We start from the raw sequence: 20,002 nt of genomic DNA, 5'->3' as shown, positions 1-20,002 counted from the left end.
CTGTATTTTTATTATATTTTATTCACTTCTTTCTCTTAACCCACCTTCTGAGAGAAGGAAAGAGAAAGGAGGTGGCAGCTCCCTGGGAGGGGCAGGTTCATTTCACAAGAGATCACACTTCTCTTGTAAGCCGAGGCTTTTAGGATGCATGGGTGGGAGGTTGGCCCAAGTGGAAACCTGAGGTACTATTTGGCTGGGTAGTGCTAATGGTTAAGTAGGAGGTGCAAGAATGCTATCAACACTGTCAGCTTGGGGGAGCTTGGGAAATGGAAACCTTTAAGTACAGGAAGCAGGTGCTGGTCCAGCTGGGATCTAATCACAGGAGGAGCCGAGTGGGGACATGGAGTAGAGTTGGTTCCTTCAGTTGAAACTCTGAAGTGGGACCTGAAGTGAACACTGAGTCTTACTCTGCTTCTCACAACTCCCTCATATTCAATTTCCTTATTGTTCCCCTTTCTACTTCCATGTCAGCTTTTCAAATCTTAATTAATTAATTAGGTTTTAGGCTGCTCATATGATTGGATACATGGATAGGACTTTTCTGATTGAGCAAAACATGTGTTGATACTTGTTATACCACGAGAATACTCAAAAAAAGATTGCCGCTTTCCAAAAGAATTGAAATAATCAAGTGGGTAAGAGGCACTGTTCTACAGATACGAACCAGCCTTATTCCCTCCCTGCTCCAGTCATTGATTCTGTTTGATGGGCCAAAGCTCAAAACAAAGATATCATCAGGAGTGGAGGCTATGCTCGAATTCAATGGCGTGGACTTCTGCTTTGCCAAGGCCAGCCTAGTTACACTTCCCACTGAGAGCTCCATCTGCCAGGAAGAGAGATCAATACAGAATCTCTGGTATGGCACCATTCCCAGGGGTGAACAGTCAGCTTTCTGGCAATGAATTTATTGTTTTCATTGGGGGAAGTGATGGTGTTTTGTCCTTACTAGAATCGATACTCTAGACAGGGATGTGTCTCCTTTGTTCGCAATGCTTCTGAGAAAACTATTATCTCTATAGTCATAGACTGATAGTATCCAACAATTATAATATTCTCCCTGGTACTGATTCTGAGGTCATAGCCAAAGAGGTATGGCAATGAGTCTATGTACAAGGACTCACTCATCATGCTCTCTACTGTGTTGTAGCAAGTGGGGTAACAGAATGAGAGGATGACCCTTTGGAAACACAGCTCTAGTTGTAGTAGATAGGTAGTAATATATTGCTGGGATAGGGTGGATTTTTCATGAAAGCCATTTATGTCCCGAATTAGCAATCAATAGATGGTATTTCTTCTCTGATAACCAGATCACACGGGGCCAGGAATCAAGGGCTGGAAAGGAGAGTGGTACAATTATCCATTATCCCGGCTGGTCTACTACCATACTGCTTTACTTCATGTTTCTGTAGCGTTTCTCTCTAAACCCAGAGAACTTAATTCCAGCCAAGAAGAACAGTAATGATCTCACCTAACTGGAAGTTATGACTGTCACATACCTGGAACTCCTGAAGCTTCTGAGTCAATAGAGCGTTATCATCCTGACCTGGGTGATTGCTTCTGATTATCAAGGGGAAATTGGACTGCTGCTTCACAATGGAGGGAATGATGAGGGTGTCTGGTGTGCAGGAAATCCTTTACCTCTAGCTGTCACTTTGCTTTGTCACCAAGATCCATGGAAATACACAACAATCTAATCCAGCTCCAACAGAGAACTGTTCAGACTCTTCATGAATGAAGGCTTGCATTATAACAGCAGGTAAAGAGAGGATTATTATCATCCAAACCCCTTGCTGACAACAGAGAGAATACGGAATAGGCATCAAAATAAAATATCTGTAATATTAGACACATCCACATGCCAGGTTAGAGGAATGAAGACCATCAGCTGTCATGAATGTTTTCTCCCTGATTTTGTTAAGGTTCATGCATTTTATGCATCTGTGACACTTTCTGTAGGATTTATTTTTCTCTGACAAAAGCCGTTTTAGGGGAAGAAAGGCCTATTTAAGTTTTGCTTGAGAGTACGTCTGTCTCGGTGGGGAAGGCAGGAGAGCTGGAGCACATGGTGACTGCTAACTTTGCTTGTGTTGTTGGGAAGAAGAGCGGAGTGCTAGGACTCAGCTTGCTTTCTCTTCTATGCTCTAGGGAACCTTGGTCCATAAAACGGTGCCACCTCCATTCAGGGTGGATCTTTCTTAGTCACTTAAAGCTCTCTGTGAATAAGCTCATAGCTGTACTCAGAGATGTGTTTCTATGGTGATTTTACACTGAATCAAGTTAGTGCTGAAGTTTAACGGTCACCAACAGTATCTTTGCTTTTGTTTTTCTTATATTCTTATCATATAACATACAATGTTATGGCTTTATATCAGTTTTTAGCATTTATAATTTACTATGTAAGAATAAAAAAAGATCATGCATGGACTTTCCCTCTTCTCTTGGGGAGGGATTAGTGTGTCTACGGTTGCTTGAGGGTGATGGTATCCTGCTAGGTAGAGCTACTATTTTATTATGCACTTATTTTTGTATTAAGTTTGATTTAACAGGTGCATAAGGGTATCAAATTGGCACAGTAGTCTTGTGCTGTTTAAATTTTGATGCTTAAATTGTGTACATATCTACTGGGCAGTTGTTCCTTGTAAATTAAAAGACTTTTCCAATATGAAGACCCGGGGCTGTCGGTTGCCTGAGTGACAACTGCTAGAGTCAGAAATCAAGTTAGAGCAACCCCAGTCAAACTATCAACACAGCATTTAAACAATAAACGGGACGAAAACAAGAACCCCTGGGTTACATGTAAATTTTCAATTGAATGTCTGTTACAAATGCCTGCTGGAATCCTATTGATTTTTAAAATGGGTTTGGTAGTGCTTTTCAAAGCTATTTTAGTTCACTGAGTCTACCACCAAACTCTCTACAGCATAGCAAAGGGGAAGTAAGTGAGTGTTCACATATAAATGGGCTTGCATCCTGATTTCACATGGAACCAGGGTAGTTGAAGCTGACAAACACAGGTGATTGACAGGACGTGAATAAAGCAATTATTTTCAGTATCTCTATTTTGCAATTACCTTAAAATGTGAAAATGGGTAATTAGTTTAAGCAGGACCAGACCTGGTGGTATTATTTTGAAGTTTTCTAGATGCTTCAGTTAACCTTTCATATGCCTATGTCCAGCGCAGATTGAATAGAGACTGTTTTTCATAGATTTCCTGAGATCTTGCACTGTAGGTTGGGTTTTATTTTTCAATTCCATTGGTTCTTTTCAACTTCCCTGATATCTTAAGTCTGTGAATTGAATGATTATTTGAATTCCACTGGCAAGCTATCTTATATGTATTTGTTTGTCTCTATGTTCTTTCCATTTATAGATGACCTTTTAGTTGCCTCTTTAACCTAACTTAACTCCCGTCCTATCCAGGAGAAAGTTATGGCGTGGATCCATGTAGAGGGCTTTGTGAGAGTAGATGCTATGGATATTAAAAGTCATAGTAACATCTCTCACGCGTTTGTTTGTACTTTGGAAAGAACGATATATGTAAAATCTAAGTCCTTCTCAGATACTGCTAACAGTGATTTATAGATTGTGTGTGTGTGTGTGTGTGTGTGTGTGTGTGATAGACATATGAGAGTGAGTGCATCTGTCTGTGTGCACGGAAGCGGGAGGATGGCTTTGGTGTCTTCCGCTATTACTCTCTTCATTATTTCTTTGAAGAAATGTTTCTTCCTGGGCCTGGAGTTGTGTTTTTTTGGCTAGTTGGAAAGCCAGCAATACCCAGCCACCATCCTGTCTTTGACTCCAAAAGGACATGGGTTGGAAGTGTGCACAAGACTACTCCCAGCTTGTTATGTAGATGGTAGAATCCAAATCCAGGCCCTCATCGATGTGCAGCAAGTGGTCTTAGCCCGTGAGCTGTCTCTCCAGCCTTCAATTGTAGAATTTTAACTGAGCACTGAGGACAGAAATGAAATTGTTATCTTAACTACATAGGCTGTATCAAAGGTGACTTTGTGAAACGTCCACTGTCACTGAATTAAAAATCAGTCAGGATGTAAAGGAATTTTTTTTAATTCTCTGTCCTTAGCGATTTACTAGCAGAGACTCAGTGTATTATATAACACATATTAGAAATATTTAGCACGGATTAACAAAGACTGACAATAACATAGCATGCTGTATAATTAAGTCTGTATGCAAAAATGGTACAATTCATTTCGAAGAGAGTGCACTACAACTATGACATTAATTACTGAGTCCCAAGTTCCAATTTCTAGTATATGTTCTGCCTTTCAATGCAAGACTCTAATTTCCTAGTTGCTTAATGTGGCAATAGTAATTTAAAACTTGAAATATGTTGAAATCATTTTATCTTAAAGAAAACAATTCGTTTTATGTTTTTCTTCACTTTACTTCTTAAAGATTTCTTTTTTTTTCTCTATGTTTCTATCACACATTCTTATTTTTTCCTTGCCTGCCCCTTCTATTCCATTCCTTGTATCCTTGTACCTCTTCCTCTTATTTGGGTATCATTACTAAATGAACTCTTAGCTAGCTAGAAAATCAGTTTCTGTTTCTCACAGGTACTTAAGTCTTTAATAAGAGAAATGGGCCTGGGAATGTAGCTCAGTCAGTAGAGTGTTTGGCTGAACACCCCAATTGCAGAAATGGGGCATGATAACACACACAGGTAACTCCAGGTTTGGGAAGCAGAAGGATCAGAACTTATGGACATCTTTGGTATTAGACAGTGAATTTGAAGCAAGCCTGAAATACATGAGACCCTCTCTTATAAAACAAAAAGAAGTAGATGGAGGTAGATTGACTGAAGGTTGATAACTGGGCACTTACCTTTTCCTGGTTCTCAGCCTTATGGAAGCACCAGTGACTTAGATTTGAGATGTTTCCCCCAAAGCCCATATGCTCAGGGCCTGGGGACAGTCTAGAATTCCATTAGACTTCTCAAAAGGTTAAATCTCCATTCAGAGAAATTCAGAGAAAACCATTTAAACATTTTATCAGAGATGTTTTATATTTCCTAAAAAGATTCTAAATTATGGTTCAAATATTTAGTCTTTTAAAATAAAACATATACATTTTGATATCCTAAAGCTTCTCTTCATACTATTCCACTATTTATTCTGTCACTCTGACGTTTTCATATACATACATACACATACATACATACATACATACATACATACATATCATTATGCTTTGCTCCTCAACCACCCTCCCTCCTCCCACTTTCTATTGTTCTCTCTCCTACCTCAAGTAGTTCTCCCCTTCTTTTCTGTGGAATGTATATTTCTCTGTTTTGTGTTTAGGTGTCTTGATCATGGTGCGCTGTGCAGAGTTTTTTCCCTGGTCATGTCTATCTGACAGTCTAGCTCTTTGACCATGGTACAGCATGGACAACTTTCTTGATTTTTTTGTTTTGAAGATGTCAGGCTGAGGTTTTTAGTATCCTGACCATGGTACGCTGTGGACATGTTTATCTTTAATCACATCTGGCTGGGATCTAGCATCTTGACCATGGTAAACTGTGGGCAGGTTTAATCTGATAATGCTTAGCTGATGTTCTAACCCCTTGATAATGGTACACCGTGGAGAGACTTTTCTCTTGTCATGTCTATCTGAGGTTCTGTCACCTGTGCTTCAATGGCCATTTCTTTTTGTAGATTTGGGAAATTCTCTACTGTGATTTCATTCAGTATGTTTTTATAACTTTGCTCTTATCTTAGCTTCTCCCTTTGTTCCATGGAGTCTTATGTTGGGTCTTTGATCATTTCTCAGAGTTTGTGGGCATGTTCATTCATCCCTTTTATTTACTGATAATTAGTGTAATATTTCCTTGTCTTTCATCTTTGATTTGACTTCATCATCATCACTATTGATGATGGTCACTGCTTTCTGCTGTGTTTTTAAAACTTGATTCACTGAAGTTTTTTATTTCAAACATTTTTCAAATTTTCTTATTCCTTGCCTACCCACCCCCTTTCTGGCATCATGTTATACATTGTTGGTTTTCCCTTCTAAGTAGTAGGTGAATTTTTCTATTTCACACATCTGCTTTTCTGTGTCTTCTTTGGGATCATTGATCATTTTCATAAGCAAACTTGAATTCTGAATCTAACATTGTATTCATTCTGCTATCTTGCACTCAGTAGTTGAGAAGTTATTATCTCTCGGAGGAATCATATTGCCCTATTTATTTTTCATGTTTCTCTCTGTTGCAATTTGTGTGTCTGTTCATGTAGGTATGTCTCTCAGCTTTATTAGAATATCTTCTTAGGGAGTGCCTTAAAGTTTTATTCCTGTGAAGAGACACCATGACCAAGGCAACTTTTATTTAAAAAAAAAAAGCAAAACATTTAATTGGAGCTGGGTTACAATTTCAAAGGTCCAGCACATTATCATTATGGTGGGAAGCATGACAGCCTGCAGGCAGACACAGTGTTGGAAAAGGAGGTGAGAATTCTACATCTTGATCTGAAGGCAGACAGGTGGAAACTATCTTCTGCACTCAGCCAGGAGGAGCCTCTGATTCCACACTGGGTGGGAAACCTCAATGCCCACCTATACAGTGACAACTTCCTCCAACGAGGCCACATCCATTCCAATGAGGCCACACCTCCTATTAGTGTCACTCCTTATAGCCAAGCATTAAAACATGGATCTACGTGGGCTAAACCTATTGAAAATACTATATCCCTGTAGTCTTCATATTCCTGTAGGCATAACATAATGCAAAATGCATTTAGTCCAACTTTAAAAGTCCCCATAGCCTAAGACAGTCTCAACAATATTTAAAAGTTGGAAGTTGAAAGTCTGTCTGGAGATTCATGCAATCTCTTAACCGAAATCCCCTATGAAATCAAAATAAAAGAGCAGATCACATGTTTCCAACATCATGGGATATAAATTATCATTCCAAAATGTCATAATGAGGAAATACTGGACCAAAAAGCAAGACCAAAAACCAGTTAGGCAAACTCCAAACTCTGCATTACCACATCTAATGTCCAGCTTCTTTTGGCTTTGCTGATTGCAAACACTATTCTTTTTCTTAGGCTCATTATAATCCCTGTTAGCAGCTTCCATTGGCATGTATCCCATGGCTCTGGCATCTTTAACATCTTGGTGTATCCAAAACAACTTAGACTTCACAGCTCCTTGTTCCAATGTCTGAGATATATGCATGATCTTCTGGGCTCCTCCAAAGGGCTTCTGTCAGTTCTCCAACTCTGCCCTCAGTAGCAATCTAGGCTCTGGCTGATTCTTCTCTATTATTTCTGCTGTTCTCAGTGGTCATCTCATGGCAATGGTATCTTTAATATGCTGGGATCTTCTGCTGCAACTAGGCTGCACTTTCACCAATAGCCTATCATAAGCATTCTTCACAATGGCTTTTCCTTGTCTTTGATTCTGCATCTGTTTCCATGTGACAGTTTGTATAACTACAGACCTATGCCATATCTCCTATTCTCGACTTCTTTCTACTGAGATTTCAACTGGTGTTATAACATACATTTATATATGTTTTAGACTTATGGCCATGATGTTTATCAGGGTATAAGTATTAGCCACACTCCATGTAGCTAAGGGCTTCATCTTAGTCACTATTATATTTTCAGGACCAAAAGCAGTGCTTAACTTATAGCCTATATGTACTTAGCAGTCGTTAGTCTATATTGTGTCCCTTCTCAAAGTTTCTAATCCCAGAAATTGATCAGAGACAAACTTGGGATAGGTTTTTCTATATAAGTGGTTAAATTAAAATTAGGTCACTAAGGTGGGGGCATGATCCAGTCTGGAATCTTTTTTTTTTAATTTTTAATATTTTTTATTACATATTTTCCTCAATTACATTTCCAATGCTATCCCAAAAGTCCCCCATACCCCCCCCCCAATTCCCTACCCACCCATTCCCATTCTTTTGGCCCTGGCATTCCCCTGTATTGGGGCATATAAAGTTTGCAAGTCCAATGGGCCTCTCTTTCCAGTGATGGCCGACTAGGCCATCTTTCGATACATATGCAGCTAGAGACAAGAGCTCTGGGGTACTGGTTAGTTCATCATGTTGTTCCAACTATAGGGTTGCAGATCCCTTTAGCTCCTTGGGTACTTTCTCTAGCTTCTCCATTGGGAGCCCTGTGATCCATCCAATAGCTGACTGTGAGCATCCACTTCTGTGTTTGCTAGGCCCCGGCATAGTCTCACAAGAGACAGCTATATCTGGGTCCTTTCAGCAAAATCTTGCTAGTGTATGCAATGGTGTCAGCGTTTGGAAGCTGATTATGGGATGGATCCCTGGATATGGCAGTCTCTAGATGGTCCATCCTTTCATCACAGTCTGGAATCTTAATAGAAAGAGAAAGCATATTCGCAGATGCATGCAGAAGTAGGCCACATGACGATAGGTGGAGAAGATGTTCATCTATGTCAAGAAGTGAGGCATGGACCAGATCTTCCCATAACCCCCAGAAGAAACCAACCCTAATTATTTGATAGCAGACCTCTACTCTCCAGAACTGTGGGGAAATTAATTTCTGTTAAAAATTATTTTAAGTTAATTTTGACTTATTATTGCCATTGAGAGAGAAACATCTCTCTCCATTTATATATATATATAAATATATATATATATATATATATATAATTACTGTTGTTTAAAGCATCTACTACATAGCTAAATTAGTAACTTAATACTATGTGACATTTTGTAAGGATAACAGATAACAGATAAATTCTTAATGGAAACTTTGAAGAAGTCATGGAAATAACATATTGATTTGGTCTGAAGAATTCCTGTACAGCCACTGAGAGTTTTAGTCCAACAATAGACTTAAAACCTTGTGTCTTACAATAATTTCTCCCTGTGGAAGTCTGAAAATGCAATGCCCTGCAATTTGGAGTTCATGATGATGAGCAAAGAGGAGACAATAAAAGGAAAGTGATAGGGATGTGGTGTTTAAAGAAAAATCACCATCATTGCAGAGTTTGGGGTAGTCAAGAATGCCAGTCATTGCTGCTAGATGTACCTACTAGACTTGGGGAGCTCAGATTGAATATTAGGAAGAGAAAACAGGTATGAATGCAAGCATCAAAAATACTCTAGCTGGGCAAGACATAGTGGGACCATAATTCTAATGTTGTAATAACAGTTGACTCCTAAAAGGGTGTAAAGAGAAACTCACAGGAAGGATTGCAGGTGACATATTCACAGACATGTAGGGAGGGACGCACAGCCACGAGTGAATAGAAGAGTGGTATAAATCAATAAGTAACATGCTGGCAAAGCAGTGGGCAAGAATGCCCTGAGACTCTCCCAAACACCAAGGGTCAGAGAGCAAGCTTCGATTTTGATTGAATGTGTGGGAGACAAAAAAAAATCACAAGGGCTGCTTTTGACCTCCCTGCAGCCTGTCTCTTGAAACAGATGGTATAGTGCTGACTGCGGACAATAAAGAGAATGCAAAGTGGTTTGGTCCTGTTTTGCTTGCATATTCATTGCCCACAAAAAAAAAAATCAGTTTGAAGTTGGAAACTAGCAACATTGCGATCCTTACCAGGTCAACTGTGTGTGTGTGTGTGTGTGTGTGTGTGTAAATGTGTGTTTTGCTGTTCCAATTGTTTGTAAAATGCTCAAATCTCAGTCCCTGAACAATACCTCTGGACTATGAAAAGGTTGTGTAAAAGGGAAAGGAAACTGTCAGCATCCATCTTTGGAGGAAAGTGGGAATAACAAAATGGAGATGGTTAAAGATGTACAGCCTTGCACCCGTGTTCCAAAAGGCCGAAAGAGACTTCATAAGAATGACACACTATTGAGCCTGCAGTTTATTATTATTAAACAGATTGTTAAGCAGATGGCTTACAAACACTGAGAAAATGAAGCATGGGTCATTCATTGACATCCATTGTCTCCACCCGCTGCTGCGTCCGTTTTCATGACACCCACATCACTAAAAGTGATTCATAGCAAACCAAGCTCATCTTTGGTTTGGAAAAGTTACCAACTGGAGGACGAGCATAGCATCTGAGACATCATTCATCTTGGATTTATTAAGGTGTCTTTGCCTAATGATATCCATTCAACTGCCTAGTGAATACTTCAACCCCGAATAGGATGTCTGGGCCACTCTCGGCAAAATCACTGATTTTTGTAAACTACCCTCTCCTCCAGAAGACTTTTCTCCGTGATTTAGTAGGAGACCTGATTGCCAGTCTCCCGGTACAGTCTTTTCTGTAAACCTTGGTGCCAGTCAGTTTCTTTGCCTCCAGATGACTGTGATAACGCTTTGATGAAGGTTTTGCCTTGCACTCAGCGTTAGAGATCTGTGCTCTTGGCTGAGTTAGAATCTTCCTGTCTCTTTGATGTTCACAGCTCTCCGAGTTGCTCTAATTGGAACTGCGAAGTCCTCCACAGCCTGTTCTTGTCTTTCTCAGTAAATAGCTGCCTTTAGCACACTACACAAGCCTGTGATTTTTGCTACCTCAAGGCCTTCTTTACCCTGGTTGGAACACACCATTTAGTTCTTTACCTTCCCAACGGCTCTTCTTGCTTTCTGCAGCCATCTCCTATCCTTCTGATCATGTTCCTCTTCACGACTCAATGCCAAGCCAAGGTCTTCTTTGAGAAGATGGATGAGATTGCTTCAGACAGAGCTGGATGTTCCTTTATTGGTATGCCCACCCAGCAGTGCATTCACATCCTAAGATTGTGTTTATGAGATGGGTGGATGGAAGTTCTCTGCTATTCCTCCTCCCTTAGCCTTTGAGATGTTAGCCACCGAAATGTTCAAGACATAGACTATCAAACACACTTCCTTCTCTTCCTGTGGTTCCTAAGACGTTGCATATACATTGCCTATTGTCCAATCAGTGTTAAAGATCAAGACAGAACAGAAGCATCTTTCCCCCCTGCAAGACAAAGGAATCTGCATTCTTACCTGAACAGTGATACTGACAGAACAAAACCTAATTGATGACTGAAACCACGTAACCCTACACTCTTCCTCTTCTCCCACCACCAACACATTTTCCATTTTTATTTGAGATATATAAGCCAGGCTTTTGTCTATCTCGTCCATCCTGCCTCAGCTTCCTGAGTGCTGAGGCCACAGGTGTGCCCCTCCACACCTGGCTCTCAGGTTACTTCATTTCAGACTCAAGATGTCTTGTATTTGTTATCCAACTTTTGCAACATTGTTTCAACTCCGAGTAAAAGGATCTCACTTCCATTTTACAGTTATCTCTGCTACTACTTTTACTTTTAACTTGTATCATCCTATTTGATTTTGGAATGTATGTGTGTGTGTGTTGTTTGTGCTCTGTGTTATATATGTACCATATATGTTATATATAGTATTATATATGTGTTATATAACACACACATATTGAAAAAAGAAGCATCTCTGCAGCACTTAAACATGGGAAGAAACAAATATTTAGAAAGCAGTTTGACAACAGGTCCATTTAGCAAAACAACAGCAGTTGTTTCTTCCCAGGGCTCCTAACCTCTCCAGTTATGGGCTTTTACAGGAGTTATAGTATGCATGGTTTCTTTTTAATGGATAAGTTCTCAGATCAAATCAGAAAGTAGTTGGTTATTCCCATAGTCCGATGACACTATTACATCAATTGGTATATCTTCCCTAAAAGCACTGAGGACTTTTCCTATACACCAGCCTGCATTGCATCTCCTGGCACTATGAAAACTAGCCAGCAGGGAGCAAGTTTACAGCTCAGTTCTAGCTTTGTTTGTTTATGTCCTCCAATGAAAATGCGCTGTGTCTTCAGCAATTGGGTTTTATCATTTAGTTCTGGTGAGCAACTGAGAGCACTGGCAATAGTATGTGTTGTTTCGGGGTCTTGGAGATTACCTGGCTAACAATTCCTAGGGAGATACATATGCCTGACATTGGGATTTTTCATTTAGTATCTCAGGAATTCTGAGAGTGGCATTATATGTGTAACAGTGATAATTAAAGAAGAGATCATGAATCTGAGAAGGAGTTGAGGGGACATAGGAGGAGTTGTGGAGAGAGGAGATGTACAACTGATGTAGATACAGCACTTGTGTGAGATTCTCAAAGTAATGCAATTGAAATATGCATTTAATTAGCTTATAAAGCAGTGGGTTTTCATATGGCTTTTAAAATACATTCTTAATTCTGGTTAGCCCTCTCCCCCTTTTCTTCACTTCTACCTGCCTGCCCCAATCTCTGCTTTAACCTTTCCACTCCCAGTAATCACTTTTTTTCACATCATGTATGTGTTACTATCCGCCCCCCGCCCCCACATCTCCATGTGCTCTTCTCGATTCCTGGCCTCTACAGGCATTCCAAACCAAACAGGTAAATCTAAAAATTTATAGCCAGAGTTCTCATAGCAGAGAGAACACATGACATTTGTCTTTCAGAGCCCGAGTTACCTCATTTGGTTGAAAAATTTTCAGTTTTACCCTTTAAGAAAAAAATGAGGACAGGAATACTTTATGCTTCTATATTATTAAAGTCTGTCAGCTAAGACATTTAAGTGAAAATGATTACAATTACAGTGTTATGAGCAACTGTATTATTATTTCCAAAATATTTTCATTATTCAGCAGTAACCCACAACTATTAAATATAATTCCCCAGTCTTCTTCCAGTCTCCTGACATCTCGAATCCCCTTTAAGCATTTACAAATTTATGTGACAGATTCTTCATATACATGAAATAAGGATACACTTTCCTTCTTGTGTTTGGTCTTTCTTATTCAATAGGTCTCTAAGGCTCCCCAAAGGTGTGACACACACCAAAGTTAATTTCCTTTTCAAGGCTGAATGATATGCCATATATTTGTTTTTTTCCACTCACCTGGTGATCTTTGCTCAACCTTTAGTCACCTCACATTTAATATAGTATTACTAGGACCTCTGAAGAACAGCCAGAGGAGACTTTTGGGGGACTTGCTCAGTCAGCAGAGAAAGCCAGGGACATCCAAACTCCATCTGTTCTGTTGCCCAGGGTGCACGATGCAAAGCAGTGTCAAGGTCCCTTGTCCTAAGATACACTGTTTTCAGTCTTCCCCCCTTTCCCCTTGACACCCAGGTTAAGGAGCCTACTGTGTGCTGTGCATCTCTCATTTCTATTCCTATCCTCTCCTTTCCCATGCCCATGCCTTTATGGCCATGAAGACCATTGCTTCTAATCTCAACAGAAGCAATCTCATGTACTTATGACATCTGGAGGCTTGGGGATCCAGTTCCTAGAGGACAGAGTCAGGACTAAATTTTGGACCTGACTGAAGAGACTGAACCTAACCCTCTCTATTGGATCATTGCATGTCACTGCTAAACCCTGGTGCATTCTCTGTGCTGATGGCAATCTCTTTCATTTACTCATTCTACCAATTCTAGCTCCTTCAACTCTTAATGGAGATTCTTTAGAGAGCACACCCAGATCTTGTTGCCGACACCTCTTCAACATCAACTCATCTCTTAACTCCCTTAAATAGTACCTGCCCTGTTCTTTCTCCAGTGACAATCTTGAAGGTTACCAGCAAAAGCAGCTACACTTCCTAGTGACCTGGTCAAAGTCTTCGCCTTTCTCATTTTGTCTAAATCTTGGAACACCATTTGCACATCTGTGTTATTTGTATATCACGACTCTTTCAATCAGAAGAGTAACTTTTAATATCTGCCATACATGGTTTTTGTGTAGAAATCCCAGTTTTGCTGAGTTTTCTTCCTCAACATTTTTTGGGGTGATGGGGACATTTTCGGGGAATGCTTCAATGTTGCAGGGGTTTTATTCTGGTTGAGTCATATTAGCTGTTCAAACAACATTCCCCTGAGGTGTCATCTTTCATCACATCTTGTCTTGCTTCTAGTCTTGATACTCTACTGTCATCTTCTGCCGTCACGCAGGCATCATCTCCACTACCAGCTGCCTTGATGGCATCCTATTTTTTTGGGTACTGATGTCTTCTGCTGGTGACTGTTGTTTATTCTTGTACTGTCTTAGAAGGGTGTGTATGGCTGGGCATGGTGGCACACGTCTTTAATCCTAGCACTTGGGAGGTAGAGGCAGGTGAATTTCTGAGTTTGAGGCCAGCCTGGTCTACAGAGTGAGTTCCAGGACAGCTAGGACTACACAGAGAAACTCTGTCTCGAAAAACGAAAAAAGAAGACGAAGACGAAGACGAAGACGAAGACGAAGACGAAGAAGAAGAAGAAGAAGAAGAAGGAGTGTGTATGTGTAATTCCTTGTCTTAAACATCTCCTTTAAAATTCAGAAGCATTCTTTAATAGCACTGGCTTCTCATGTAGATGAAGAGACCAGTCTAGCCTGGCTCTCAGGGAATATCTTGCAGGAAGTCCTCAGGGAGAACCTTGCCCCACAAAGCGGGCTCCAATTGGAATCCATACTTTCACTAATGTTGGTATCGTTTTCTACTATGGGCTTTATTAGCTTTTGTCTCTACTTTTATGTGTTTGCTATCTAGCTTAATTGGCTCATGGGTAGGTAGTGTATTAGCCATTCCAGAGCCACATCGTTAGAACTCAGAGAACTCAGAGAATGAAGGGAAATCATCTCTATTCTAGCTTCAGTTGTAGGATTTCAGGGATATTGTCTTTGGCTCCAACTGAAGGGAAGGTTTAAAGAGACTGTTCCCACAGATTTTTGCTGTAGATTTTGGATCTTGAGTGTTCTCGAAAGTTCTCAATGTGTTAAAATTCTGATCTCCAGTGTGGTGGTTTTGAGAGGTGGTGGGAGCTTTAGGAGGTGGGACCTACAGAGAAGTCTTAGGTCATTGTGGACATTAGGTCATTGTGGGCATGTCCTGGAAGGGAGGAAATAAATGGCTCTATTACATCCTCTCTCTGGCTTCCAAGTTGTTACAAGCTGAAAAACTTGCTCTGTTCAGACACCACTGCTGTAGTGTACTGCCTTACCGCAGGCTCAAAAGCAATAGGGCCAACAGACTATGGAATAGAGCCTCTAAAGTGTTAATCACCAAGAAAAAGTTCACTCTTTCTTAATTATTGCAGTACTGTTAACTGAACCTGCAATTTTAAACACACTAAGCAGGTAGTTATCACTTTTTATATCTCTGCTCATCATATACTTAAAAAAGTTGATTGTCTCAGGTATTTTGATACAGTAATGAAAAGCTGACACACATAGACCCCATATTCCAAACTCTTGTATTTCCTCTTGTTTACCTTTTTCTATTCTTCCCCTTTCTCTCCTCATTTTGTTTCCTTATTTAGTCATTTATAAAGCCATTCTTCATTGCCTCCCTTTCTGCATTTCTGTCTTTATTCTGTACAAGCAACATACTTTCCTAGCTTCTTTTATCTTGACTTTTCATAGTTCACTATTTCAAATGCAACTCCGTGAAGCTGATTAAATATATATACTCTTGACCTTCTCCCTCAAATATTCACTGACGGATGCTCACTCCCATCATCCGAATGTCTGTCACAGGAATTCTTTTAATCAGTCTTATCTGGAGCTACCCTTTTCCCGGTTCAGGCATCTGGGACATTGCATGTTCTGAGATCTTTGGAAACTAATATACTATACACCTGCATATTGGTTGAACTAATATTCATTGCAGGAAGAACATGTCCTCTTGGACACATCTAAGCCTGAATCAATGACATTGCTATACCCTTGTCCACAACTTGACTTTAAAATGCTCTGGAAATGGGGCTTTTGAACCTTGGACTTGCTCATGGCTTTGTTTCCTGAAAGCAGGCACTGAACCTTGGACACTCTTATGTTCCACAGGCCCCATCAGCTCCAAATCCTCAAAGCACAGACACCATACCTTTAAAGCATTTGGGCAGAGAAGCAATAGTTTTATTGAAGGTGACTGCACAGGGAAATCTTGGAATAACAGGAACTCATAATAAATCATGTTGAAGATTCCTACCAGCTTTAAAAATTGTTGATTTTGTAGAATAATACATTTAGTGCTTTCTTAGATGGCTATAATCTCCTGATTTAGCTGAAGCTCTTTGTCATTTATATATGCATCTGGGCTGATGTTTATTCTCTTTATGGATTTGTTTGAAAAGGGTGGCTTGCTATTTGCAGCTTCAGTGGTTTTCAGTTTACATGGGTTATTGGCTTAGATATTTGTGTTGGTTGCAAACCTCCCCATTAGTGACATGGCTAGAGCTGTTACTTCCCATCAATGCTGCTCTCCCCTTCCTTCAAACTAGTAGTATTTCTAACTGGATACCCAATACCCTCCCTGACCAACTAGCATCTTTGGATCTGGCTGCTAGTGAGTTACAAATATGGAGAAAACGTATTTTGGGAGACTTCTGTGAGTCCTTAAGGGGAGGTACCTTTTCCACTTTGTTCTCTTCCTTTATTTCTTGGCTGTAGTGCAGATACAGTGGGAGGCAACTGGACTAAAAGGAAACTGGAAGATTCTAGGGATGGATGAGCACAGCCTTGGATCTTGGGTCTCTATATGAGATGCTCTTCCCTTACTTAATCTATGAGTCTAAATTACACTAGGTCTTGATTCTTAAATTTGTATTTAAAAATACTCAGTAGATTTTACTCCCACCCCTGTAATCCTGAAGGAAAGAACTTACCTTCTGTGTATTATATTGGCAATCACAGATTCAGTAGGCAAATAGTTATATAAGAAAGTGTATCCAATGGAAGGTCCTGGAGCCTGGGCAATTACAGGTTTTAGAGCAAAGGAGTGTGGTTGTTGACTAGAGATAAGAGAGTGCTATGTGAGCCTTCAGACATAAGGTTTGGCTGAGGGTCTGAACACTTACCCACCTTAAGGAAAAATGTAATAAACATGGAAATGGAAAAAATAAAAAATTAGTTTTGGTCAAAACCATGGAGTAAAAAATAATTTATCTCTATCTTAGCTATAGCAGTGTTACACTTTATACGAAATACACACATGCACACACACACACACACATATCCACACATCCACACACACATATGCACACACATAGACACATATACACCTAGATACACACATAAGCATAGACATACATACATACATACATACATAAACACATATACAGACACACACACCACACACACAGACCCCCACAGGCATACACACACCACACATACACATACACACAGAGACATCCCCCTCCCATGTGGACACACAGATACACACTCACCACCCCCACGAACCAGGAAACATATATATGTAGCTTCGGCTGTGTGTCTGTTATCAGAAGAGGAAAGTTGTCTTTCTCCTGGGAGAGCAGTCTTTTTTCCACTGCCAGAACTCCACGAAGGCCATTTGGATCTCAAGCATAGCATTGCTACAGAGATTTCAATTCTCAGGACTCCTTTCCAGAACGAGCTAGCAATTTTTGACCCTGCCCTGTGCCTCAAGAGTGATGTGAGGAGCTTTGTCTAAACATCCTGGCCAGCCTTCCGGGTAAGCATTACTATCCTCATTCCATAGTTGAGAACACTGAAACTTTCTGGAAGAAACTGATCTATACCCAGCAGGCATGGCATAAGAATTCAGCAGCAGGTCTGTTCCCACAACCTGGTCTTCTGCCTAGGAAGGTGGTGGTGAAACCCACATGGAGACATCAGCGGTCCCATCTGATTTATCTGGGTGCTTCCTGAGCAGGGAGGAGATGCAAACATGACTATAGACTAAGGTTATCCCTAGGAAGCCAGTCTTTATAATGAGGGAAAGAGCTGGCGCTGTTCTTGGTCCTGGTTTATGATTCTTGTGGAGGAGGCTCTGTTTAATACAGGCAGATGAGTCTAAATATCCCGAGCTTTTGTCCCCACAGGCAAGAACACGCTCAGGACAACAGGAATCTTCTGCGGCAAAAGCTTTATTGCTTACTTCTTCAGGAGGCAGAGGAGAAGAGAGGTGAATGGCAAAACCCCGTCCCTTTTATGGAGGATTGTCCTCCACCTCAGACGTGTTGCTCCCTGATTGGCTGCAGCCCATTGACCTAGTTGTTGTCACAGGGAAGGCAGAGCACATGGAGTGGAAAACTACCCCGGCACATGCGCAGATTATTTGTTTACTACTTAGAACACAGGATGTCGGTGCCATCTTGTAATGGCGAATGTGAGGGCGGCTCCTCACATCTCCCCCTTTTCTTTTATTTAAGAGCAATAGGCCACCCATTCTAATGAGAGTGGAGATAGAGGTCAAATCCCCAGTGTGCAGGTAAAGGAGCCGTACACAAAACCTCCTCCCAGGCTCATCACCTGGAGGGGTCCTGGTCTGGTCCCGTGTCATTTTTCCTGGGGGAAGGACACTTGGACACTCAACCTTCTTGATGAAGATGACATGTCTCCCTAGAATAGGGTCATATATGCCGCAGAGCCCTTCTACTGCAGTGCTTAGCCGTGCAACTCTCTCGGGCTGCTGAAGCACACTCACTCTATCCCGTGCAATGAGACTAGCCTCNTGGGGTGCAAGAGCTGAGTGGCCAGCGACCTTTTGCTTAAGCATAGATAACCATATATCAGGGGAAGCACCATGTTCTAGTGCTGCAAGCGCCTGGGCAATAACCACCTTGTCTCTCTTAGTTTGGGCCTTAAGCTTACAGACCAACCAGAGAAGCAACACTAATCCACAGCAAAGTGTAGCTCCAAATAATCCCACCCCCACCCATTCTTTAAAGAAGGAAAATGCTGAGGAGATCCAATTGGGTAATCCTTTGGTCAGGGACAGGTACAAGCGCGTGGAGTTGACCTGAATGATGGCAAGTCTCAATTCCCGAAGGGTCTGTTCAAATTCAGCTGTAAAATTCTGTAACATATACTGAGAAAGACTTTTTGACAAATTAGCTGCCCTAGTAAATTTCTCATACTGAATGGAAGTAACGCATAATCCCAGAAACTTTTGTTCACATCCCAGCTGAGCTATTTGCCATAATACATCTAGTTGTTCCTGGACAAGATCTATGCGTTGATTAACCAGCATGAGATCTCCCTGTATCTTGACATTAGCTGAGGCCTGTTTACCCATGGTTGTGGTCACCGAGGCTGACAATGTGTTAACGGTGTCAGTCGTCTGGACCTATCCAGACAGAGCCAAGGCTGAGGCCGTAAGGGAGGCAGAAACAGCCACTGTAGCGACAATGCTAACAATAATGGCCNATATCCCAAAATCCCTTTTTTGTCTGAACAAGGCCAAGGTTCCCGGCTTATCAACAGGAACCGGCACAAAGCAGGGCATATGAGCCGCCACGGCTGTGTGAAATTGACTAGCATCCCAACATAAAGCATAGGTCAGTAAAACTACCATTATGACCACAAAGCAGCCATAAATCAAAGGGATTGGTATCATATCTCCATGGGTCCATAGTGGTAAAGTTTCCATAACCCTCAAGGGGGGAGAATGAAAAAAAAAATCCCTCTTTTAGCCCAACCTGATCTCTGGGCTTGACAGCCGGTCCAAGGGAAAAGGGTGCCTTCAGCCGGGATACCTGTACAGAAGGGGGCCAATTGAGGTTGTCTAGGAGGATTGGAACGATCATCATCTATTGAGTGGACATGAGGCCACCAGCCGTATAAGACTGTGGCATTGGCCTTATACCCATCATCGATCTTAACAGTCGTCTCCAATCCAGAATAGGAGTAACTAAGTAACAGAAGGCATGGGTGTTCCAAGGAACTATCATTGGTTACCCTAAAACAAAGACTACCCTCCAGAAATATGGTCCTGTTCTCCTCCGTCACTTGTGCAATATAAGTGTCTATTGGTAGATAGGCCAAACCCAGTTCCTTGTTAGTGGTAAAAAAGTGGGGGAATACTTGAGCATTATACATCACCGGCATTGGGAGTGGAAATGTCGACATTATCCCCCAACATTGCTCTCCCTTTGTTATTGTCGCCCTGACATCACCAAGACGAGGGACATCAGTATTCCCTTGGTCAGTCTGGATTTTTCGGGTGAGTCTTTCTGGTATCCAAAATGGGTTGTCTTCATTCTGTGGAAAAACACAAACAGCTCCCCTGGATCTTAT

At 41.0% G+C, this 20,002-nt stretch overlaps 1 pseudogene; it reads right to left on the bottom strand.

Moving 5' to 3' along the window:
• Window positions 1-14,586: 14,586 nt before the first annotated feature.
• LOC110291910 overlaps window positions 14,587-20,002 on the bottom strand; it is an 8,967-nt pseudogene continuing 3,551 nt past the window's right edge.

Source organism: Mus caroli, chromosome 3 (assembly GCF_900094665.2).
Source record: "Mus caroli chromosome 3, CAROLI_EIJ_v1.1, whole genome shotgun sequence".
Taxonomy (NCBI): Eukaryota; Metazoa; Chordata; class Mammalia; order Rodentia; family Muridae; genus Mus; species Mus caroli.
Note: the sequence above shows the minus strand (reverse complement) of the source record. Positions and strands in the feature narration are given on the sequence as shown.